This window comes from Felis catus, chromosome B2 (assembly GCF_018350175.1).
Source record: "Felis catus isolate Fca126 chromosome B2, F.catus_Fca126_mat1.0, whole genome shotgun sequence".
NCBI lineage: Eukaryota > Metazoa > Chordata > Mammalia > Carnivora > Felidae > Felis > Felis catus.
Window position 1 is genome coordinate 9,002,546 of NC_058372.1, and position 26,469 is coordinate 9,029,014.

The window sequence follows — 26,469 nt, forward strand, 5'->3', positions numbered from 1 at the left end:
GAGTGAACTCTGCCTCCGGAATTCTCGACCTATAGATGTGGCACATACCCGATGGCTTGGAAATGACAGCTTCACAGAACATTCTGTTGTCCCTTTGGCCCCACTTCACGGAGTATCTGTGAGGAGCAGTGGCTGAAGTCCCAGGTTCTGACAGTCTCGGTGTAGACGGGAAAGAGAGAATGGGGTTTTGGTAATCCACAGCAGCGAGAGTTGATCGAATCACTTGCTTGACTCTTTTTAGCTATCCATGACCCCAGGGAGACATCCTGAAGGGCTCTGGGCGGCTAGAGAGAGAAAATATAAAGAGTATGGCGGGAACACCTGCGCGCTATTGGTGGGAATGCGAATTGCTACAGCCACTGTGGGAAACAGTATGGAAGTTCCTCAAAAAATTCAAAATAGGGACATCATAGGCACTACTGGGTATTTACCCAAAGAAAATAGAAGCACGAATTCAAAAGGATACCTGCACTGCTGCAAACACAGGAGTGTTTGCGTTATTTGCGTTAGCTAGGGTATGAAAGCGGCCCAAGTGTCCGTCGATAGAATATTACTCGGCCATAAAAATGAATGAGACCTGGCCATTTATGACAACATGGATGGGCCTAGAGGGTACTACACTAAGTGAAATATAAGTCAGGCAGAGAAAGACAAGTGCCTTACAGGTGCACTTACATGTGTAATCTAAAAAACAAAACAAACGAATAAACAGACGACAGAATCAGGCCATTAAATACAGAGAACAAACGGACGGTTGCCACAGCCATCTGGAGGCTACCTACTGGAGGTTGCCTACCTACTGGAGGTAGGTGGGGGGATGGGCAAAATGGGTGAAGGGGAGTGGGAGATACAGGCTTCCAGCTGTGGAATGAATAAGTGATGGGAATAAAAGATACAGCGTAGGGAATAGAGTCAATGGGGTTGTAACAGCATTGTATGGTGCCAGATGGGAGCTACCCTCGTGGCAAGCATGGCATGATGTCTAGAATTGTTGAATCACTGTATTATACACCTGCAATTAATGTAACATTACATGTCAACTACACTCAGGTTGAAGATAGAGTGTGGCAACGAAGGTCATGCCATCTGTAGAGGAGCCCCTTTAACTGGCTGCAGTGTTTAGAGACTTCACACCAAGCCTTTGCTCCATGAAGTGTGTCCCCAAGATTGACCCGGAGCCTATTCTACAGGTACAGTTGTAGTTCCGGGGTAGATGGGAGAATGAACGAGAGGATTCGTAATTGCTGCGGAAGGAATACTTCCGCGGGTCACATGGAAGGTATTAGTCCGTCGTGGGCCACTGAACCGCCCGGTCATCCGGGTGACAGGTGGTATAGTTCTTGAGGAATTGCTTCCCAGGTCTGCTAGCACATTTAACCGTGTTGGTGCAGGTGCTGGGCGGAGGGCCCCTGGACCTGAATGGCAGGGTTTTAATAAGGATCTATAGGAGTCTCTGCGGATTCCACAGAGCTGGAAAATTCCCCGCCTGGAAAAGACCACTGACTTGATAGCCGTCTGAGGATGTGTCCATGTTGCATAAAAACAGAATATACTGCCCTTAAAGATCCATGGGTAATAAAAGTCCGAGTTGTTTCTTAGCACTGCATATGAGTGGGTAATGGGAACAGAAAACTTTTTTTTTATTTAAAAGAAAACAATTTTTAGACGTTTATTTATTATTGAGAGACAGTGAGAGATAGAGCATGAGCATGGGAGGGGCAGAGAGAGGGGGAGACACAGAATCGGAAGTAAGCTCCAGGCTCCTAGCTGTCAGCAAGGAGCCCGATGCGGAGCTCGAACCCACAAACCGCGAGACTGTGACCTGAGCCGAAGTCGGACGCTCAACCGACTGAGCCACCCAGGCGCCCCGGGAACAGAAAACTTTCTTAGGCAGGATCGTCTATGTATTTGCAGGAATCAGTGCAAAATGAAAACAAGTCCCCTTGTTCAAAATGTATTAAGACTTTCAACACAGAAACTGTAGAGCATTAAGTCAAACATGGAGACCTTCTAAGCATGAGGCCCTTGTGAATCTATAGGTTGCACACCCGTGAAGCCAGCTCTGTTTTAAAAATTCCCAAGAGAGTCTTTGAGATTAGCTGAAGACAGAGAGGGCGAGAACAGGGTTGAACTGTAACAATCATTGCTGACATTATTCTCTTAACTTCTTTTTAAAAGAATTTTTTAATGTTTATTTTTGAGAGAGAGCGAGCGAGCGCATGAGCGGGGGAGGGGCAGAGAGAGAGGGAGACACAGAATCCGATGCAGGCTCCAGGCTCTGAGCTGTCAGCACAGAACCTGACCTGGGGCTCGAACTCACAAGCCGTGAGACCATGACCTGAGCCGAAGTCAGACGCTTACCTGACTGAGCCACCCAGGTGCCCCTGTTTCCTGCTTTTAATCTCTATGGCTTTACTAGGTATTTCCTTATGGACTATAAAATTTGCCCATAGGCTCCCCCCTAGCCACCAATTCATTTCCCTCATTTCCTTCACAGCCAAACTTCTCAGGAGACCAGGCTACAATTGCTATGTCTACTTTTATTCTGATTAGACAGACATCCACATTTTTAAAATCAAATTTTAATCCCCCACGAACCCACCAGATCTTACCAGCAGGGATCACATGTATAAGTTAGGGGTGCTTCTAACTACAAGTAACAGAGAATCTGGCATGCAGTGTCCTAGACCCACAAGGGTGTGCTAACTTTTCTCACGTTCTAGGAGGTCTGGAGATAGACAGTTGCAGGTGTTGGTTTAACAGATCAACAACGTCACGCCCAACATCATGCTTTTATCACATGGTTGTAAGATTTCCCCTACTCCCACCCTGCTCAGCTCCTAGAATCAAGGCTGGAAGAAGGGAGAAAGAGGAATGCTAGATGGGGAAAGATTGTCCTACTCCACAATGTCTGAAGTCTCAGCTGGGAACACTTGAAGTCTCGATTCAGTCATGGACCGTCACTGAGAGATGTCCTGCCTCCTGTGTCTCGTGGTTGGTGCTGTTGGCTGGGACCTCCATGGTGCTGTCATCCAGAACATGTAGACACAGTCTCTCCATGAGGTCTCTTGGCAGAGGCTAGCTTGGGCTTCCACACGGCATGGCTACTGGCTTCCAGAAGCACGTATACCAAAAGAATAGGTGGAAACGCATAGCATTTTCATGGTCTACCCTCATATGTCACAGTGCCATTCCCACTGCACCCTGTTGGCTAAGACTAAAAATAAACTCATTCCAGGGTCAAGGGTGGAGGACATTGATTCTCTTAATGGGAGGCGTTTTACAGTCGTGTTATTAAGAAGAGCACACTGGGTGGGAGATATTGTGGCCGTCTTTGGAAAATACAATCTACCACGAACCCTTTTATTAAGAAAGCAGCACTTTCGCAGAAACCACCTGGCAAAGGTGCAGTTTATCTCTTTGAACCCATCTAGGTCACATGTGTGCTTAGTTGGTAGGGAGGGTGAGAAAGAGAGCATTTGACTTTCAAGTCTATTTAGTGGAAGCTGGTGTGGGGAGGGGAAGGCACGACTGTTAGGTAGGCAATCAGCAAGGTCTGTCACACTCCCGCCCACGCCAGATTCAACTACTCCCTCCTCTCTGCTCTTTGTTCTCTGTACAGGCTTCTATATGGCACCTATAAAATTTTTACTGCATTCATTCATTTGTTTCTTTCGGCTATGTTCCAAGCCCTTTATATGCAGGGACTGTGAATTATCTGTCTTAGCATCTCCAAGGTCTATTGCTATGCCAGGCACAGGGGAACATTTAATAAAACCCTTCTTGAAGAAATGACAGGTTAGGTTCTAGAATTTCCTGAGTAGAATAACTTACGGACTGAGATGTTTGGGGTCCAAGACCATGAGTTGTTTTAACGGAAAGACACGAAGAAGTCCACCCTCAGTATCAACCACAGCTAAATTGCCTGGTGGCTTCCAGACAGCAAAGGAAGGACCCAGAGGTCCAGAAGATACTTTTGACTAATAATCATCCTGACTGCCTTGTTTCATGTAAAGTGGTTTTCCCAACATCATTCTATTTGTTACTCATAACCACTTTGAAGATTCAGAAGGGCAGACTTGCCATTTTGCAAAAGTATCTCAGATTTAGGGTAAGTGACTTGTTCAGGCTAATATGTGGAGGAAAGCATGGTAATTTCTTTTTAAATTAACCACACATACAGTTGAAGTCTGGAAGTCTGTGTGATGCAATCAAAGCACTTACTGCCTACTTGGATTGGATTTGGCTCTAATTGCGGGTGCAGCTTCTGAAAATAACCATGAAGTTTAAAATTACAAGTTTACATACACACATCGAATATATATAATATTATATACATATAGGCATTAAGATATGCACACACAGATACACACGTAGAAATATATATCAAACCAGGTGCCATTTACCTGGAAGTTATTTTTTTTTTTAATTTTTTTTTCAACGTTTATTTATTTTTGGGACAGAGAGAGACAGAGCTTGAATGGGGGAGGGGCAGAGAGAGAGGGAGACACAGAATCGGAAACAGGCTCCAGGCTCCGAGCCATCAGCCCAGAGCCTGACGCGGGGCTTGAACTCCCGGACCGCGAGATCGTGACCTGGCTGAGGTCGGACGCTTAACCGACTGCGCCACCCAGGCGCCCCTACCTGGAAGTTATTTGACAGGATTATGTAAAACGGTATTCTACAAACATGGCTATGATTTTCCTTAAACATAATTTTCTCTCTAAAGTGAGGGTAGATTGATGTCTGTTTGAAAAGGTGATTTCATCCAGTTCTTGAACGCCTGGCTTATAGCCGCGGCCATGGTGCAGGTATGTAAGAACAATAGTCCGTCTCCTGAAGAAGGAGCTGGGCACATCTGTAAAAGGTGTTAGCTCAGCACCACACAGTCTTCGCTAAGGTGCTGGGAGAGCCACACACGGGAATGCTGAACCATAGCAGTCAGACCGGACATCAAGGAATCAGGCTGTGCAACAGGGATTCTGTAAGTAAAGGAAGGAAGGCTACCCAGGGTCCTCCTAAAGACATTCCTGCATTTCCCTAGGAGATAACCCCCGCTGGGGTGATGAATGTGTACGTTCAGACGAGGGATCCAGAAGCGGAGGAATGACGCTTTCCAGAAGGACGTGTCAGGGTTAATTACGAAGGAAGTAACTAAAGTACAGAGGACCAGGTGAGTCAGTATTCCTTATGGCCTGTTTTAAGAACAAGTGTTTGCCAATCTGTAGATAGAGGCAATACTATTTCAAACAAATAGTTTGGGTCTTTACCATCTCAACCCAATAATTAATGGTAAATGTCGTGATGGCTCTCCACATTTCTTCTACAGTATTTATCTTAGTTTTCCTGTGCAAGAGGATCTGTAAATAAACGCTAACTGCTCCAGGACTGGGGACGACAGGGACTCTGTCTTATTTATCTCTGTGTCTAGCAGAGACTCAGCACATGGCTTTGTACTTAGTAGCTTAGTAAATGTTGTTTGAATCGAATAGTTCTGTGTAGAGGCTGCAAAGGCAGATAATAGAGAGCAGGTCCTTGACTTAATTAGGTTCAATCAATATGTCATAAAATTCCCAGGGTAATTCAATTACAGGTCCAGGCTATGAAGGTAAGAGCAGTGTCTAAAAAACAGCCAGGATTATTATCTGTCTCTTGGCATTCAGAAGAACTTGACCCCCATATCCTGATGCTGGCAGGAAGTGAAACAAAGATCTTGCTGGAAATTTAAGGGGCAGCCTTCTACAATCATACTTGAGATGCATTTTTTTTTAAGTTTATTTATTTTTGAGAGAGAGAGAAAGAGAGCAGGGGAGGGGCATAGAGAGAGGAGGAGAGAGGATCCCAAGCATGCTCAGTGCTGTCAGCTCAGAGCCCGATGCCGGGCTTGAACTCATGAACCATGAGATCATGACCTGAGCCGAAATCAGAGGTGGACATTTAACTGACTGAGCCACCCAGGTGCCCCGAAATGCATTCTGAAGCACGCTCCACACTTTTAGCAGCTTCTTAAGAGTAGCGATACCTGGGGCGCCTGGGTGGCGCAGTCAGTTAAGCGTCCGACTTCAGCCAGGTCACAATCTCACGGTCCGTGAGTTCGAGCCCCGCGTCAGGCTCTGGGCTGATGGCTCGGAGCCTGGAGCCTGTTTCTGATTCTGTGTCTCCCTCTCTCTCTGCCCCTCCCCTGTTCATGCTCTGTCTCTCTCTGTCCCAAAAAAATAAATAAACGTTGAAAAAAAAAATTTTAAGAGTAGCGATACCCAACAAAAAAAGTATATTCCTTGTAGACCAGATCTTTGATATGGCATAAAATATAATTACCAGTACCCAGAAGTCAGACACGTCACACGCAGAATACCTTTATGTCCCTGACTGATGCCTGTTATAATGCTGCGTGACAACCGTGATAAGGGTGAGTGAACCTTGAACTGACTGGCAAATGAAAAATTACTTTTCATTTTGTGAAAGCCCTGGATGGATGGCAATGTCTCAGACTCCTGTCTTCTTCCTTATTTGATCATCATGATCTCTGACACCTGAATGTTAGGCCAAAGATTAAAGTTGTGCTTTACCAGGGGCGCCTGGCTGGCTCGGTCCGTAGAGCACGTGACTCTTGATCTTGGGGTTGTGAGTTTGAGCCCCACGCTGGGTGCGGAGATGGCTTCAAGATAAAATCTTAAAAACAGTGTTTTGACTGTCCTTCTCTAGCACTGCCTCCTATTAGCGTGGCATCCAACCCATGGCAGATCGGACGGCCACCTGCTTCAGTTGTACTATTTCTCAAAGCTTCAGCTGTCACCTCTGAAAGCGGCCTGCATCCTCCAAGCTTGTCCTCCCCAGCCTGCACCTCTTCTCTGAGTCCGATTCCCTTCATTAATTCCTTTAAAATGGATTTATTTAGCATCTACTGGTGTGTGTTTGGTGCTGGAGATACAGTAAGGCATGATCTCCTCCCTTCAGGAGCTCACAGACCGTGAGGGGGGTGGAAGAGGAACACCGGAGCTGGGGAAGGGACGTTCCACAGGAGACGACCTTCCTGTGGTCATTTGCACCTGCCGAAGGCCCAACGTTTTGAATAATTAATAATTTTCTCTCCAAAACGTACGTTGCTTCCTAATTTCCCCCATCCTGCTGTATAGCACTACTATTCAGTTCCCCAGCGATTTAAGTGTAAAACCTGGTGTTTCTGTTTTCTTCAACCCCCTGGAGCCATTCGCCATGGGGCCTTGTTGGCTCCCACCTCTCATTTGAGGTCCCCAGAGCCTTGGGGACAATCATGCCCAGAGACTTTGGCTGTTACCTCTTCACCAGAATTCCCGGCACCTGGCATTGTCAAAGTTAAACAAAAAACAAAACAAGCTCACTGGCTCCAGCCACCCACTCGTCCACACCCCATCACCTCACTGGCGGGTTACCGAACTAGCCTCCCAGCTAGCCCGGGCCTGCCGAGACGGTCGCCCTGGAGATGTTCCTGGCGACTGGCTGGCTTGATCATGTGGCTTTAGGATGAAGGGGTCAGGAAGAATAAAACGGCTCCACAGACCTGTGAAGTCGTCTGCCATCAATATGCGTGGGTATAGGGGCAAGGGGCGGAGGCGGACACGGGTCCGTAGCGATTCACCAGAAATAACCAACCGGGAAGCGGTGAGGGCCTGAGGGACAAGAGGCCCAGGTGAAGAGAGCAAGGCAAACGTACTAATTTCCCGTGGCTGTTGTAGCAAATTGCCATAAACCTGAGAGCTGAAAGCAACTAAAGTTTATTTTGTCACAGTTCCGGAGACCCGGAAGTCGGAGATCAGCGTCACCGGGTCAGGTGTCAGCTGGGCCCCTGTCTCTCCAGAGGCTGTAGGGGTGAATCTTGCCTCTTCTGGCTTCTGGAGGCTGCTGCTCCTTGGCTGGGAGCTGTATCGCTCCCGTCTCCGGCTCCACGATCACACCGCCTTCCCCTCTTCTGTGTGTGTGTTTTCACCCTCTGCTTCTGTCTCATAAGGATACGTGTGGTTGCATTTAGGACCCATCCCAATTGTCCAGGATAATGTCCCCATGTCAAGGTCCTTAGTTTCATACGCGTGCAGAGATCTTCTTTTTTGCCACCTACAGTAACAGCCACACGTTCTGGAGATGAGGGTGCGGGTGTCTTTTTGGGGGGTGCAGGCTTTATTCAGCCTACTGCAGTAATCAACAAAGTAATTTTAAAATCATGACTCTGGCTTATAAATCTGACCTCGTGGTTGTTTTAGGAGTAGAGCTGGGTTTTGGCTACGCAGATGAGGCACCGGGTATTTCTTTCCCGGGAAACAGCATGGGCAAAGGCCCGGGGGCAGGTGTGAGGATGTAGGGAAGAGAATGGAGACAAGGCCGATGGGACTGGAAATGTCCCCCATATTTTGTCATAGTGGGCACTCAGACTGGCTACGTAATCAAAGAGGGATGAGATAACAAGAGCTGGAGCAGCTGAGGGCTGCTTCTGATAGAGGGAGAAGCCTGCTGTTGGAGGACCGGTCTGCTCTCTCATAAAGGCCACTCCATTCCTAACTGAGAAGCCTCACGCAGAAGCTTCACCTAATGGTCTAGGTGCCTAAATGCCATCTCTGGACGCCACCTCAGACATTGCCCTCCACGTGTTACTAACATGTTGGGCCTCAGAAAAAAACTGTGAGTAAGATCTAATCCCCACCACAGCCCACCAGGTCGTGTAGGATTTGGCCTCTGGATGCCTCTTCAAGATCACTTCTTATCATTTTTCTCATTCCCCACCCACCGGCCCCCTTTCCTTGAAGATGTCAAGCTCAGTGCTGCTTCAGGATCTTTGGATGTGCTGGGTGTTTTTGTTTTTTGTTGTTTGTTGTTTGTTTTTCCAAATGGTCTTCCCAACATGGGCAGGGCTGATCCTACCTCATCCTTCTAATCCTCCCCTCAGCATCATTGTTTTCCAGAAGATCCTCTCTGGCCACCCTATTTAAAGTAGGTCCTCCATCATTGGGCCAGCTAGCTTCCTCGAAGCACTCGTTACCGGTTGCAATGACACGTATTTACTCTCGCACTTATTTAGTGACTGCCTCGTAATCTTCTAATCTTCTTGAAGGAAAACCGTTTCTCTGATTTCACGCACTCAACAAGTATTTGTTGAGCACTCGCAATGTGTCGGGGGCCGTACCGGGTGCTGGGAGACAGCAATGAATGAAAAGGTGCCATCGTTATCGTCAGAGAGCTCCCGTTCCTGGGGGAGGCATGTAATCAATGGGCAAGTGAATATACAACGTACCAGGTGGTGATGAGCACTACAGAGAAAAAAGTGAGCAGGATGAGGGTATATAACAGTCTGGTGCAGAGCACTGCTTTTTCTTGTATGTATGTATGTATGTATGTATGTATGTATTTATTTATTTTAAATGTTTTATTTATTTTTGAGACAAAGAGAGACAGAGCCATGAGCAGGGGAGGGGCAGAGAGAGAGGGAGACACAGAATCCTAAGCAGGCTCCAGGCTCCGAGCTGTCACGGGGCTCAAACTCATAAACCGCGAGATCTTGACCTGAGCCAAAGTCGGATGCTGAACCGACTGAGCCACCCAGGCGCCCCTAATTTATTTTTGGATATAGTTTGTCTCTTTATTTATGTATTTATTTATTATTTTTTAAAATATAATTTACTGTCAAATTGGCTAACATACAGCATGTAAATTGTGCTCTTAGTTTTTGGGCTAATAGTTCATCAGTTCCATACAACACCCAGTGCTCATCCCAATAGAGTGTTGCTTTTAAATTTTTTTTTTTCAACGTTTTTTTATTTATTTTTGGGACAGAGAGAGACAGAGCATGAACGGGGGAGGAGCAGAGAGAGAGGGAGACACAGAATCGGAAGCAGGCTCCAGGCTCTGAGCCATCAGCCCAGAGCCCGACGCGGGGCTCGAACTCACGCACCGCGAGATCGTGACCTGGCTGAAGTCGGACGCTTAACCGACTGCGCCACCCAGGCGCCCCTAGAGTGTTGCTTTTAACGAGGTGGTCAGGGAAGGCTTCCTGGAGAAGGTGACATCTGAGCAGAGACCTGAGGAGAGTAAGGCAGCAAGCCAGGCAGATGTCTGGGAGAAGAGTTTTCTGACAAGAGCAAATTCAAAGCCTCAGAAATGGGAGCCGTCTGGCCCAGGTGCTTAAGGAAAGCCGTGGCCGCACCGGAGACAGCAGGGCGGAACGTGGTTGGCCCGGCAGATGCAATAAATTCTTGGAGAGAGATGGAAGTTGTTGAAGGGCTCTGAGCACCGGAACCATCTGCTACAGCTTACATGTTTCAAGGGTTGCCCTGGCTTCTGACTTGAGAATAGACAGCCTGGAAAGGCAAGGAGAACAGAAGGGGGGGGGGGCATGAGGAAACTGGTGCAAGAATCCCGCATATATGAAGACAGTGGCTCGACCCAAGGGGTAGGCCTGAGATGAAGAGGATGGTCAGCACGTGGGCATATTTTGAGGTACAGCTGATAGGGTTCGATGCCACGCTAGGAGTGGGATGTGAGAGGAAGTGGAGTCGGGGACGATTCCAATGTTCTTGTAACCCGAACCACTGGAGGGATGCATTCTCTCCCTATTCCGAGTTGGAGCAGATTTTGGAGGAGAAGCCAGAATTTAGCTTTGGGTGTGTGATACTGGGGATGCCCATGAGACATCCAAGTGGAAATGTTGAAGAGAGAGACAGATATGGCAGTCTGGGGTCCAAGTGAGAGGTTAGGGCCAGGCCAAGTCACGAAGAGGGGCTGTTGTCAGTGCACAGATTATATTTATAGCCATTGGAACGGAGCGAGAACGTGGGGACTTTGTGACAATTAAAAAGACAAGGCCTGCAGACCGAGGGGATGCCAATACTCAGAGATCAGGGCCGCTAGGAGCTAGTTAAGAGGATGAAGGACCGGACAGTAAAAAGGGGAAGAAATAAGATAAAGTCATGTGTAGGGGCCACGTGAAGCAAGTTTTTCCCAGAAGGAAGGAGCCAGGGGCTCATCAAATGTGGCAGACAGAGCCAGATGTCGGTTCTGTTAGCTCTTCTCTTCAGTGCTGGGCGTGTAGATGTCATACAAATGTGCACTGAGTGACTACAGAGAGAGGTGCAGCTGTGTCCTTACTAAGGGACGAACTTTCTACTGTCAGAGGTAGAGCCCTAACAGGTGTTTTGATCTAGAGGAGAGGATCTCAACGCGGAGTTCAGAGCTCACTAAGACAAGAAGCTTTCACGGAGACCCCATCCCTCCATGGTGCCGGCTGGGGAAGAACACAGGGAGTTAAGAGTTTCTGGCTCTCGACACAGGGAGGAACCATAAGGTGGCGACGGGGGTGGGGAAGGACGAGGAGAGCTTCTCTACTGCCGAAGTGAGGATACGTGTCTGGGAAGAAGAGAGACGAGAGTTCCCTAACAGATCCCTCAAAGGATGAAGGGAATGTTCAATTATCTTCGCCTAAAGCCATCACCCTCCCTCTCAGCACAGAAGTTGACTCCTCTGTGATCAGCCAGAGGTCAGGTCCCCAGCCAGTTGACAAACCACAGTGGGGGTGGCTGGACCTTCAGGAGCTGGGATTCTTTGAACAAATGGACCCATCAATTTGCTTAAAACAGCACCGTCCAATAGGAATATACTGTGAGCCACATACGGAATTGAAAATGCTTAGTGGTCATATTACGAAGTAAAAAAGATTAAGTGGAATGAATTTTATTTTTATTTTTATTTTTTTAAATTTATTATGCTTTAAAGTCCAGGGGCGCCTGGGTGGCGCAGTCGGTTAAGCGTCCGACTTCAGCCAGGTCACGATCTCGCGGTCCGGGAGCTCGAGCCCCACGTCAGGCTCTGGGCTGATGGCTCGGAGCCTGGAGCCTGTTTCGGATTCTGTGTCTCCCTCTCTCTCTGCCCCTCCCCCGTTCATGCTCTGTCTCTCTCTGTCCCAAAAATAAATAAACGTTGAAAAAAAAAATTTAAAGTCCGGCAAGGGAGAAGAAGCATTCTCTTTGAAGGACACTTTTAAAAATTTATTTAATGTTTTTATTTATTCATTTTGAGAAAGAGAGAGAGAGAGAGAGAAAGAGAGCACAAGCTGGGAGGAACAGAGAGAAAGGGAGAGAGAGAATCCCAAGCAGGCCCTGCACTACCAGCACAGAGCCCGAGGCGGGGCTCGAACTCACGACCCGTGAGGCCATGATCTGAGCTGAAATCGAGAGTCAGATGCTTAACCGACTAAGCCACCCAGGTGCCCCAGTGGGAATTACTTTTAATAATCTGTTTTATTTAACCCAACATATCCCAAGTCTTATCATTCTGACATGTAACCAACGCCCAAAAGAGACATTTTATGTTCTTTTTCCCTTTTGTCATGAGCCCTTCAAATCAAACCAATGGCACGTCTCAGTTCAGACCAGCCACATTTTAAGGGCTCGGGAGCCCCAGTCAGCTAGGGGCCGCCATACATCCCACAGCGCTGGTCAAACACTTTGCAAGCCAGTCACACACATACCTTTCCAATGTACTATTGGTGCCTAAGTTCAAAGTTCAAAGCTGCATTAGCCAGCCTTATGTCCAACGCGTGCAGGTACTAGCTTCTTCTGGGGAAGTCTGGAGACCGAAGGAAGAAGGTCCCAGGGCTTCGGGCCCCAGGAAGAGGAAATTGTGCATGCAGTGTCCTTCTTCCTACCCTTCTAGACTATCTTCCCTAGATGCCTGTAGTCCCCATGCTTCCTGCTTAGAATCCTCGTTTCCACAGAAAGAACTGGATGTATAAACTAGCTCCCGTGAAACCCCGATGTCAGCAGAAAGAAGAAAACAAACGCTGTGTAAGCTCCCACCTTTTCCTGGTTCATTCCCAAAGCTTCATGGTCCTAAAAATGCTCCGTCTCCTTCCCTCATGCCGGCTGCCGCAGATGCCCCATGTCTGGGGAAGGCCAGTGCCCACGTGAGTCCCTGGGGGAGTTGCAGGCTCTCAGCAGGTGGAGGCCTGAATATATGAATTACGAGTGACCCAATGGGCTCCAAGTCCTGCAATGCTTAGTGTATTTTTATTTCTTTTTTATTTTTGAGAGAGAGATACCGGGAGTGAGAGAGAGAGAGAGAGACAGAATCCAAAGCAGGCTCCAGGCTCTGAGCTGTCAGCACAGAGCCTGATGTGGGGCTCGAACTCACGAACTGCAGGATCATGACCTGAGCCAAAGTCGGACGCCCAACTGACTGAGCCACACAGGCGCCCCCTGCAATGCTTACATTTTCAACAGTTATGCCTGGGGAGAAGGATATTCAATTCAAAGAAATAAACATGTAATGGTGGAATTTTAGGTACCATTGATCCTGCATTCAGGAGAGGGGATATTTTTTGGATGACAGCATCCGGGGGTTCTCAGCGTCGTGAGCTGCTTGGTTGCCTAATCCCACGTCCCTTCCTTCTTTCTGCAAGGATTGTTTGGACCCTGCTTGTAGGCTCAGTGTTTCTTGAGCTGGAAATTGAGGCCAGTAAGTCCACACCTCATAGTTGGTCCTTCTCTGAACCTGAACTCTTTTTTTAAAAAGTTTATTTATTATTTTGAGAGAGAGAGAGAGCACAAGAAAGAGCAGCGGAGGGACAGAAAGAGAGGGAGAGAGAGCAGGCCAACCAGGCTCTGCACAGTCTTTGCAGAGCCTGATGCAGGGCTCCAAGTCAAGAACTGTGAGATCATGACCTGAGCTGAAATGGAGTCAGACCCTCCCCCAACTGTCAGACAATCCAGGTGCCCCTGAACTCCTGTTTTTAGAAATCGAGTCCTCACTTTTTCCATAGGACCAAGCCCATTCCTCTTTCCTGCCTTTCTCAACACCATCCAGCTCTTAAACCTGCAGGCTGAGCAGCACCCATTCCCTTTGGTAATCCGGGCCAGCCTGGCAGCGTATTAAATTTCTATTTGCCTTCCTCCCTATAGGTGTGGTTTGGATTGAGTCTTAATGGTAGTAATAGTTCTGTTTATGGAGCGTCTGTAATGGTGGTAGGCACCGAGAGAGCGTGGTGCTTCATACACATTACGTCATTAATCTTCACAACTGTGCTAAGTGCATGTTGTCATCCCCATCTTAACGATGAGGCAACCACAACTCAGAGATCTTAATTAACTAGCTGACGATCTCATGGCCAGCAAGTGGTGGGATCACGATTAAGACCCCCATGAGTCTGAGTCCAGAGTATACATCAGATTCCACCACCACACATTCTTGCCGTGCTGGCCGCTATTTGGTAGGGCTTGGGTAGGTCCAACACGCTCAAGCTTCCCTTCTTGCCTCACGTGCGTGTGCCTTGTCTGCTTCTGTCCTCGACCCTGACCTTTACTCCTGGGACTGAAGTTCACTGTGACCCCAGTCTACTTCACTGAGACCCTTACATCCTGCCCCAAGAGCTTGCCTACCTCCTGCCCCCCAAGGCTGCACCTGTTCCTTCCAGCTGCTAGATGCAGTCTTGTGACCCATGAAGCCTCCAGCTTGACGGCATTCATGATCTCTACCTGGAGATGGTTGTTGCCTGAGCCATCAGCTCCTTTTTAAATGGCTCCAGCACATGTATGTCAGTGCACGTTGGGACTGCTCCAGGTAATGCTACCATAGGGACTTGCACCGTGGCATGAAATTGCTACGAGAGATGTGCTGTGTGCCCGACTTTCCACTTTTCACGTCTTTTTCCCATAATTTCGTGATCTCCCATGGGGCTTGCTATTTATTTATTTATTTATTTATCGTATTTATTTTTTAAATTTACACTCAAGTTAGTTAGCATAGAGTGCAGTAATGATTTCAGGAGTAGAATCCAGTGATTCATCCCCTACATATAACACCCAGGGCTCATCCCAACAAGTGTCCTCCGTAATGCCCCTTGCCCATTTAGCCCATCCCTCCACCCACAACCCCCCTAGCAACCCTCAGTTCATTCTCTGTGTTTAAGAGTCTCTTAGGTTTTGTCCGCCTCCCTGTTTTATATTATTTTTGCTTCCCTTTTCTTCTGTTCATTTGTTTTGTGGCTTAAATTCCACATATGAGTGCAATCACTCCCATCGGGCTCTTTAACTCAAAACCTATTCTCAGTCAGACTCCTGTTTTGTGACCCTGTTTTGGATTCACTCTCTAAGATGTCACACGATTCCCAGTTTCTGCCTTCAACTTCACCTACCGTGACCACGGCTGGGGACGACGTCCATGCCCCGGTGATCTACCATAATTTGTGGGATTTGCCCCCGTGTTTTTCCCTGGCTTCTGCCTATCAGAGGAGGTGGGGATCAGCCTCCTGCTGGCAGATTTGAACACTGTAACCAACCCATGTCAGACCCTAGTTTGTGGTTCGGACAGCCGGTTCTTCTCCTTGGGGCCATGCCCAAAACCACATTAATCCCTCTTGCTTGGTTATTGCCAGTTTTCAGCTCATTCTTCCAGTGCTCACCCACCATTGAGATTCTAGCATGCCCAGTAGCCAAATCAGCCCAAATTATAGCGCCCACTTTCCCCCGACGTTCAGAGAGTCCCCACCTACACTGCTGTGCCCTGTTCTTGCCCCAAGACCCCCTTTCTCTAGAGCTACAGACTGCATGGGCTTGCCAGGACCCAACGCCTGGCTTTCCCTACCACGCTGCCCTCACTGCTGTCAGTCCGTCCACATACGGACCTTGCTAACACCAACTGCCTGCTTGGATTGCTGCCGAATGCCCCCCACCCCCTCGGAGCACCGCCAGCTGGCCAGACACCCAGCCAGGCCCAGCCCCTGCCTCCCTGACACTCCCTGCCTTGTCACCCCTGTTGCCCCGATCGTGTGTTCCACGCACCAGTCTGTCTGCTGTCTGGTCCTGGCCGTTCCTCACCTGGCCTCTCTCCCCGGCTCTGATATTTAAAATCCAGTTGCTATGAAGGGACCGACTGCCTGCAGCACGGGGCACAGCTGCACACACGGGCTTCTAGAGACTTCCAGAGGCTTCATATGTGTACATCATCTCCTGAATTAGGTTTGGAGTTCCTTTAGGTTAGTAAGTGTGTTTTATGCCGACCTAATTTAATGTCTATTGAGTTCTTATTGTGTCCTTAGCCCTGTGCTGGGTCCTAGGGTGGGGGTGAGTGGGCGGGGTAAGCACAGAACAGAATCATGAATCAACAAGTGGCCTTATACCTGGAATAAGCCTTTGAAAAGACATTTGTCCTTGAAGTTTGTGTCTGATATCGGCTCCGGATGGTAGAGCTTGTTGCTGATCTTGACCTTGCATCCAAGTTCACTGCTTCCCTGGTGTATGTTCAATACCTTGTGCATATCTTGGATTTAAACCCTTGGTACATGTGTCTCAGTCGCTTCATGGGTGAGGCTGAGAACATGTGTATGGAAGAGAAATCCACTGGTTTGAGAATCTGCAAGACCATCAGGTTCTGATCTATGCGGGGTATTAATGTATAAGAGCTATTTCAGGATTTCTCTAGAGACTGGCCAAGAGTCCTAAACCAGTTGTCTTGCTGGTCTGACGGGGCTGGGAAGTTCCGAGCCTTAGGACCCACTTTCCTTTCTTACTCAATGTTTTCCTTCTAGAACACTGTGGGTTGTTAGTTGCCTTGAGTTGGAACACGGTTTGCATTTACAACGGCAAGTTTATTCATCCTTTTAATTGATGCATGGTTTTTTTTTTTTTTTTTTTTTGTACATAGTTCTCAATTCTTTAAGAGATGACAACAAATTTTGGTTTTCTACTGTCGTGTGAGAACATTAGGCCTCAGCAAAGCGTCGCTGGGTAAGGAACATAAAGTGCTTCTGTAAAAACAAAACAGAAAAAACAAAGAAAGAAAGGAAGGAAGGAAGGAAGGAAGGAAGGACGGAAGGAAGGAAAGTGCCTTATATATATGTAAAGAGGTCATATGACTGATCATCCAAATTGGGAGACTTTGAGAGTGAAAGGGTCCTAAAAATAATTTAACTGGTCTACAGCCAGTGTAAAGCAGGAGCCTCGGGAGAACCTGGGAATTACGTCACACTTCTCATATATGGCCTGGCTTGGCCTTTGCAGGCTCAGCACGCTGAGCGGGCTCGTATGCAAGTTCTGGCTGGTGGCCGTGCTGGCTCCAGAACCTCCATCTCCTGACTCCCAGCCCTCATTGTTTCTCTTGTCTTTCATCTGAATCTCTGCCCTGTAGGAATTTGTAATCTAGTAACTAATGTTCAAGAATCGGGAAAAAAAAAAAAGACAATGAATGTATGTCAGTGAACCACCAAGTACGTGAGACAGACAAGGACTTTACCAGAGTCCCTCCGCTTAGATCTGGTTTCCACTTTGGCTTCTGCTGGGTTTTTGTCCTCGGTAGAGTTATGGCCGTGAAAAGCATGAAATCTTTTGGTAAACAATACATAGAATGGACAGTCAGAGAAGGGAAAGATCTTCTTCTGTTGGTTGGCTTTTAGAGGCCACGGTAATAGAGTCAGGCCTTAAAAGATGGGTGTAATTTAGATCCTTCTAATGCATTTCCAACCACATCCAACTCAATACCGTGATCAAAGTTGTTGTTTAATATATACTAGTTGACTTGTTTTGCCCTCATGTACACCCAAATACATTTTGGATACATTTGTGTCCATATCCCTGTGGCTCAGCTGTCTGAGGCCACAGTGCTATCAAATGACACATAACAAGCGTCAGCGCTAGGGCACCTGGGCGACTCAGTCGGTTAAGTGCCCAACTCAATTTCAGCTCAGGTCATGATTTCATGGGTTTGTGAGTTTGAGCCCCGCATCTGGCTCCACACGGACAGTGAGGAGCCTGCTTGGGATTCTGTCTCTCTCTCTCTCTCTCTCTCTCTCTCTCTCTCACTCTGCTCCTCCTCTGCTCGTTCTCTCTCAAAATAAATAAATGAACTTAAAAAAAAATAAGCTTCAATGCTAGTTCAGTTTTTAGAGGTGTGTGTGTGTGTGTGTGTGTCTGTGTGTGTGTGTTTGTGTGCACGTGTGCAGTTTAACCCTGGAGCTTCAGATTAGATCACTTGCAAAAATAGTTAAGTTGAATTCCATCCCACCTACAAAGAGTTTCCATTTAAAAAAAGGTGACCAGTGCCGTTCTCTCATCTTCAAAGATACACCGCCACCTTTCTGTGACCCCGGAGGGTGCAGAAGGCACTCTGCCTCCCTCCTCTTTGCGAAGATAGGAAATCAATTCTCTCATTTCTTACAGAAGCGTAAAGATCTACCACATGCAGGCTAGAGAACCAGACTGTCTGTGCTCATTCAAATTGGAAACGGACGCTTGCTACTTAGTGCCTGATACATACCAATGTGCATGAACAGAGCACTTTGCAGAGGTCCCATTGTCACCGGTCATCGGCGACAAATCGCCTCGAATACTCACACACGGGCCATTAATAACCTTATGTATGTATTTCTTTATTTATAAAGTTTATTTGTTTATTTTGAGGTAGGGAGGAGCAGAGAAAGTGGGAGGGAAGGAGAGAGAGAGAGAGAGAGAGAGAGAGAGAGAGAGAGAGAGAGAGGTTCCCAAGCAGGGTCCTCACTTGTCAGCACAGAGCCCAATGCAGGCTGAAACGAAATCAAGAGACACTCAACCAACTGAGCCACCAGGTGCCCCCCCTTTTTTTTTATTTTTAAGTATTCTTTACAGCCAACTTGGGGTTTGAACTCACAACCCACAGATCAAGAGTTGCATGGTCTGCTGACTGAGCCAGCCAGGCGCCCCAGCCTTATTTGTTTCTAAACACACCTTCAAATAGTTGCTATTCGTTGAATATAAGCACTTGCCGTACCTCATCTTGTTTCAGCTTGGACGCCAGGAAGTGGTTATCATCAGCACCGCTTCCTAGGTGAGGAGACGGGCACAGGAAACCAAGTGACTTTCTTAAGGGAGCAGAGCTAAGCTCTGAATCCACGTGTTTATGAAGCACCCTCGCTTTCTCCTAAGCAACATGCTGTACTTTCTTATCAAAGGTTTAATCAAATATTGATTCTTTATTCTCAGAACTTGATTTTCATGATACATTTTTGACTAGGGAGACAGCACCGAGAAGACTCTACATCCTAGAAGGCGATTAATGCTAGAGAAATCTTCCAGGGGCACCTGGGCGGCTCCGTTGGTTAAGCATCCAACTCTTGATTTTGGCTTGGGTCATGATCTCACTGTTCGTGAGTTTGTGCCCCTGCACTGACAGTGCAGGATTCTTGGGATTCTCTCTCTCCCTCTCCCTCGGCCCATCCCCTCTGCTCGCTCGCTCTGTCCCTCAAAAATAAATACATAAACTTAAAAAAAAAAAGAGAAATGCTTCCCCTCTTGGAAGTTGTGATATGTTTAAGAACAAATGGTATGATCAAGAAAGAATTCGTGGTATTTAGTGCAAGCCGTAGGCATCATTGTGAACATTTCACTCATTGCCTGTCAAAAGCGTATCCAAAACCCCAAGATTCAACTTTTCTCTTGCCTCACCGTGACAGAGTACCGTAAAGACGTTTCACTATAACCCCTAAGGGAAGTTACACTCCTGGGAAATTAATAGCTATTTAACACTGGCTGAAAACAAAATTTCTCAAAGTTAGGCTTACATCGAGGTAGGGTGGGTACAGTGCTGACTCGCATCAAACCTGTGCTCCGGGCACCCATAAACCTTTGTGTTTTGATTTCGCAACATTTTGTGCTACACTTACCCACTTCACTGTATTTCAATGTATGTCACAAGAATTTTGGCTCATGTCTTTTAGCTAGTAATATAAATGCACTCATGAGCTTCAGAAACACAAACAGGAAACCGATTGATACTGAGAGACAACGAAGGATCAGGAAAACAGAATTCTGGTGTCAGGAAGAGAATTGACATCCGGGAAGGAAACAACAGGAGTTCAAGGAAGACACAAAGAGCGAGAGTGTGTAGAATAAAGGTTAATAACCAAGCTGGGTGAGTCTTAGCTTCTGAAAGTACGAGTAGGCGAAATTCTGGACTGACTGAGAATTAAAAGTGGACTTCACTTCCAGCATTATCTCTGATGTATGTGACTTTGAGAAACCCGATTATTCTGTACCTCAATTTCTTTATCTGTAAAATGGAGTCATTGACCGCCTACTCTAACTCCCCTTGTGGTTATAAAGATGACAGAGATAAGGGTTACAAAATGCTCTGATGAAACGCACTGTACAGACATGGAATACATCTGTTATTAGAAGCTACGCCATATTTCACCTCCAGTGGCCTCTGACTAAAGTGTGCTGAAGTCACATTCTAAGACAGATCATCAGGCACTCTTCAAATTTCCCTATCTTAGGTAATTACTTCCCCCACTGTCTTCTTCAGGTTCTTATTTGTAATGCATAAGAAATCAAAAGTTTATTAGTTATTCCAAGGTTCGTGCATGTTGCCTGAACTGGGATACATGTCTACCTTTAGTGTGTTCAATTTCAAGTTTATTTAAAAGGGTACGGGTGGTGAAAATAGGAAATTGGATATTTTATCTTGCAGAGCACACTTTTTATGATAAAGATCAATCATTGTTATATACAATGTAAAGGGTTTTTATTTTTTATTTATTTTTTTAATGCTTATTTATTTTTGAGACAGAGAGAGACAGAGCATGAACGGGTAAGGGTCAGAGAGAGAGGGAGACACAGAATCCGAAGCAGGCTCCAGGCTCCGAGCTGTCAGCACAGAGCCCGACGTGGGGCTTGAACTCACGGACCGCGAGATCATGACCTGAGCCGAAGTCGGACGCTTAACCGACTGAGCCACCCAGGCACCCCATATACAATATAAAGGGTTTTTTAAGGTTTACTTGTTTATTTTGAGAGAGAGAGAGGGAGACAGGGAGTGGGGAGGGGCAGAGAGAGAGAGGGAGAGAATCCCACGTGGGCTCTGTGCTGTGAATCAGAGCCCAAGGGGGGCTTGATCTTATGAACTGTGAGATCATGACCTGAACTGAAATCAACAGTTGGACCCTCTTGAGACTGAGCCATCCAGGTGCCCCATGATGTAAAAATTTCAATGAGTGCATTGATTAGGAAGGTAGGAAACATTAATTATTGTAGGAAAACACAGAGGATTGCTAGCATCCTGTTACGCTAACTTGGCATATGAGTTTTATAATATAAGGAGATTCATTCAGCTGCAAGTTTTGGGGGGAGTAGTGGAACCCTGCCTGCAAAACCACAGCAGCCTAGAAATAAGTGTCTTCTCACAGACGCTCTACAGGGCATAGCTACTGACTTCCTGTTTCCAGGGCATGATATTTTCTGGTCAATTAGTAAAGTACTCTAAGATGAAACTTTCTCAGTGCAGCTGTAACTATTGAAACACAAACTGCTGCCATCTTGAAAAATCACTGGTCCTACTCTCGGGATATCAGCCAGATAAACTATGGAAAAGAGGCCGTGAACTGCTTGGATAAAGGATGGAGTGGGGCATCTAGAAGATAAAATTCCAGGTCTGGCATTGTTTTTTTTTTTTACTTCCTGTCCTCCATCCTGGGCAGTGCACCCATCCCCATTAGTGACTCACTCAGGACAGCTCAGGTCCAGTTGAGTTGTGTGGACCAGGCATGGAGGCAATGGGCTTTGCCTTGTAAAGAGCTCTACCTCGGTGGAAAGAGGGTAGACTGGTCAGGATTGGAAAATAGAAGGTGTGTTGTGGAGATAGGGGAAATTATCAGGGATCATGTGCATCTTACTGGGCTTGAGTCAGACGCAGAGGAGAGGAGCCAAGGGAAAAGAAATCCAAGACGGGCATCACTCACCAATACCACCGGGTGCCGGAGGTGGGGCACTGCTCCAAGCCCAAGTCTGCCCCAGGCAGCACCCGCTCCTTCAACAATAAATTGAGTAAAGACTTCTGAGCTCCTCTATGTGCCAAGTGCCGTGTTAGGCAGTGAGGATCCTGTGTTATTCTGGCCACTTACTATCCAATCCACTTTTTCTTCTGGTAATAACCTTATGAATTTCTTTCAGGGAGCCATTCCCTGCTCAGGCCACATGGTTTAGAGAGTCTCTACCCCCAGCTCTGGGCACAGAGCAGGTGCCTCAGGGCTGGCCAATCACCACACTGAGTCCCCGTGGCTAGTGATTGGTTCAGAGATGGCTGAGTCACTCAGGTTCCTCCAATCAGAAAAAAACCCAGAACTTAAGAGGGAAGCACTGGGAAGACATTTTTCTCCTGGGATTTCTAGCAGTAAGAATGAAGTCAGCTGGAATTGCCAGGACCCACCGCAGAGCACCCAACCTACATCGTGGGAGGCAGTGCTAAGATGGAGAAAAATGGAATTCTGAAGATATCATTAGAGCCTCTGGATCCGGGCCAAATCAGTTTGGCACTAACCCTGAACTTTCCCATTTTATGAGCCAATGGTTTCCTTTTTCTTTAACTCCTCCTTGGCTTAAGCCAGTTTGGATTAGTTTTTATGTCCTTTGCCACCAACACTGAAAGAATTTTGACACAGGGCCATAAATGAAAAGACATCACGCCTGATACTGAGGCTGCACACCTATGGTTAGTGCAAATTTAGAGACACATTCCCAGCGTGGGGGGTACAGCAGAGGGAGCAGCTGATTCTGCCTGGGGAGGATGTTCCCGCGCCCTGGGGAGGGGAACAGTTGGTGACTAGCCTACACTCCTACTGACCATAAGACATTCATTCTCTCTTCCTGCATGCCTCAAGCTAATTAGTTCTAGGAGGGTCCAGTGGTCTGGAAAGAATTTCTGGCGACTCCTTTTTTCTCCACTTTCCCCTAGTCTGTGCATTTCCCTTAAGGGAAATGGTGGAGATTGCCGAAGACCCTATGGTCAAGTCAAAGGCTGGGCTGTTGAAAATGACAAGAGAAAATATTTTTCTTTCTTTAGGGAAGCGGTAATTGGCATTAACCACCCCCTCCCCCCACAGCAAGAATATGTCATGTAAATGACGACCGCTAACAATAAAGCATGACTTACTGAGCTGTCAAACATTTCTTATGGCTGGATATAATCTTGGACATACTACTGAAAACCAGTGAATTCCTGGATCCATCCAGCCGTTGTGCCCTCCTGCAAGCTGGACAGCCTACTGCAGCCTTCGGCAACAGTTCCTGCAGAATAACTTCTGTAGCTGTGTTTTGGATTTGTAAGATTTGCTTGATAAGGACTGGTGATGTTCTCTAGGACACGACGTCTGTCTTTGAGAGGCTGGCATGGAGGAGGCAGAGCGGTGAAGCGGAGAGAATGTGACCTTGGAGTCAGACGGACCTATTTTGATTTCTTACCGCACCCAATCAAGATCATTAACTTCTGTGAACGTTCATCACAGTCTTAAAGGAAGATAATAGCTCACTCTGTGTGGTTCCTGTGAAGACTGGACGGGACCTTACACACTGCTTGCCCCATTCCACATTCATGACGAAATAAATGGTTAGAATCATTATGTGTATTGTTTGAATCCTGTCTCTAAAAGCCAAGATTTTTAAAGTTTTTTTTTAATTTAACTTTTTAAATTTTGTTAAGAAAAGTTTATTTATTTTAAGAAAGACAGCGTGAGTGGGGGGGCAGAGAGAGAGAGGGAGAGAGAGAGAGAGGATCCCAAGCAAGCTCTGGGCTGATTGCGCAGAGCCCAACGCAGGGCTCGATCCCACAAACTGTGAGGTCATGACCTGTGCCGAAACCAAGAGTCAGATGCTCAACCGACTGAGCCACCAAGGCGCCCCTAAAAACCCAGGTTTTGTAAATTTGTAACCAGACCTCTACTTTTCCTTCTTCAAGTTCAGTGGGCCCCAACTTACCCTTTTCCATTCCCCAAGTACGAAGGCTATTTTCCCCAGAGTAAATTCTTCTCCGTGACCTCTACGGTAATAGGGAAACTGATGGGCCACGTGTCCAGCTGGGATCCCAGCAGGGAGGGTAGACTATAGCATGATGGCTGGCTTGGGAGAGACCCACTTTCCCACTTTCCCTGGCTGAGGTCAGGTAGCAGATTTCTTCTCTGCTCTGCTTTCACCTGCACCTGCTCTCAGCTGATTCTGTGGCACAGCTCAGCTTCCTCGCAGAGGCCCAACTAGAGTGCACACTCCTTGAGGACAGAGGCATGATCTTTCATTCACTGCTTGCTCTCAATGCCTAGACGGTTCCATGGCGTAAGGTAGATGCACCATGAATCTTTAGGAAGCACTGTGTGAGCAAATGAATCCGGAACCCTCACTGGCTTCCCTTTCTCAGTGTCTCCCCCAGGGCTCTGTCTGGATTTGGAAAAATGTGTAAGGGCTGATTGGAATCCCTTTGCCAGATTCTAGGGCTATCCTTCACATTCTTAGCTTGGCAACCCACCTATGCATCTGGAGATCTTCAACTGGCTCTGAAGGTGGAGAAAGATACTTTGGTGGCTCAAAAGAGATTAGACTGGGCACATGAAAAGGCCAAGGTGACTTTTCAGTACCCCTTTCCCTAGAGCTACAGCCCTCAAAACATTTAATTTCTGGCTGGATATTCTGTTCCGTTATATTTATATTACTAAGGAACTGCTTTAAACTCGTAGGAGCTGGGACCCCCGCAAACAATATTTTAAATGAGACAATTTTGTTTGTCTTTCCCAGAATAAGAAGGCTGGAGGCGGGTGGTCAAGGGCTGAGATAGCTCCACAACGGCATCGATACCTGGCATCCTCCTGGCTTTCTTCTCTGCTATCCTTAGCATGTGGCTTCCACCTTCACAAGAGCCTGCGGGTGCTAAAAAGATCACGTGTAAGTCGGAGGAGGGACAGAGGACGGAGGAGTACTTGCCAGCCGAGGAGACGCCTTGAAAGAGCTTCCCCGAAAACCCTGGGCCAAGCTTTCCATTTCGTGTCCTTGGCCATTCGTTCTGCAAGGGAACGTGGAGATAATAGAACATATGTTTTCAAAGCATGACGTATTTACACTTCCCAAATATAGGAGGTGGTGAAGAAGACAATGAATACTGGCTAGGCAATTAGCAGTCTCTGACCAATTATTGTATGAAACCAAGTAAAAGAAGATCACGGACTTCATCCCGTAGATTTGTGGAGACATTCTTGGGAGGATGAAAAATCGGGCTTGAGGAGGCCGTGCGTAGGGAACAAGTCCCAGAGCCACACTGCAGGACTGGCCTGCCTAGCTGGCTGCTGCTTCGAGACCCCCAGACCGCTCTGTCTCTGCACCAATCAGGATGCTCCGGGTCTCGGCATAACCCAAATGTCTCCACCGCTGTGCTTGCCAGAAAAAAAAAAAAATCCCTCTCCCTGGGTAGGCTCCTTCTGTGACCTCTTTCCTCCTTGCAAGTTTGGCAAAGTGAGAATGCCCGGATTACTGTCCCGTGAGGGAGTCTCACTTCCTATAAAAATCCTTCCTGTAAGGAGGTTAGAACAAATGTTGAGTAAATCAGTGGGCAATATTTGCCCCGATAGTGTAAGCTGGTCGTATAATCCACAAATTTGCCATGTTCAGTGACTGTGTGTGTGTCTCCTCCTTTAGGAACTTGCTCATTTACTTATTTACTTGATCAGCATTATTCAGGGCATGCTTTGTGTCAGCCTTGCACTAGGTGCCCTGCAGAAAACACGAAGTTAAGCTTTAGGCTGGGGGTGACAAGAGGCAAGCGGGTTGTGGCGAGCTGGTGGGTGCTGGCAATGCCTTCTCATTGCCAGTTGTTTGTTTCTGGGAAGGACTGCAGTTTTCACACCTTCCCACATGTCAAAAGCCAGAATTTAAGCTTTCATGTGAATTCTTCACGTTCTTTTTTTTTTTTTTAATTTTTTAAAGTTTGTTTATTTGGAGAGACAGCAAGTGCGAGTGGGGGGAGGGGAAGAGAGAGACGGAAAGAGAGAATCCCAAGCAGGCTTCATGCACTGTCAGCATGGAGCCCGATGTGGGGCTTGATCTCACGAACCACGAGATCATGATCTAAGCTGAAATCAGGAGTCCACCGCTTGACCGACTGAGCCACTCAGGGGCCCCAGGACTCTTCACGTTCTTAAAATCAATTATTTAAAAAAAATTTTTTTAATGTTTGCTTATATTTGAGAGGGAGGGGGAGAGAGAGACAGAGTATAAGTGGGGGAGGGGCAAAGGGGGGGGGAGGGAGAAAGAATCTGAAACAGGCTCCAGGCTCCAAGCTGTCAGCACAGGGCCCGACATGGGGCTTGAACTCATGAGCTGTGAGATCATGACCTGAGCCGACCTCAACCGACTGAGCCACCCAGCAGCCTCAAAATCAATGATTTTTTTAAACACTAACTAGACATTAGAATAACCCAGAAATCTTAACATAAAGCACTCTAGCCTAATCATTAGAAAAACATCAAACAAATCCCAAGTGAGGAGCATTCTACAAATACCTGACCAGTACTCCTCAGGACTGGCAAGATTACCAAGACCGAGGTAAGTCTGAGCAACCACGATGACCAAGGGGAGCCTAAGGAGACATGACAACTAAATGTGACATGGTAACCTGGATGAGGTCCTGGGACAGAAAACAATCACTAGGAAAAAAACGAGGGAAGTCTGAATA

General features: G+C 47.1%; 1 long non-coding RNA gene across 2 annotated transcripts in view; it reads left to right on the forward strand.

Moving 5' to 3' along the window:
- LOC123385281 overlaps nt 1-23,360 on the forward strand; it is a 38,036-nt gene extending 14,676 nt beyond the window's left edge. For both annotated transcript variants that reach the window (XR_006597505.1, XR_006597506.1), the window contains exons 2-4: nt 1,051-1,190; nt 5,045-5,173; nt 22,822-23,360. This is a non-coding gene — a long non-coding RNA (uncharacterized LOC123385281). The remainder of the gene's footprint in view (nt 1-1,050; nt 1,191-5,044; nt 5,174-22,821) is intronic.
- Nucleotides 23,361-26,469: the final 3,109 nt, after the last annotated feature.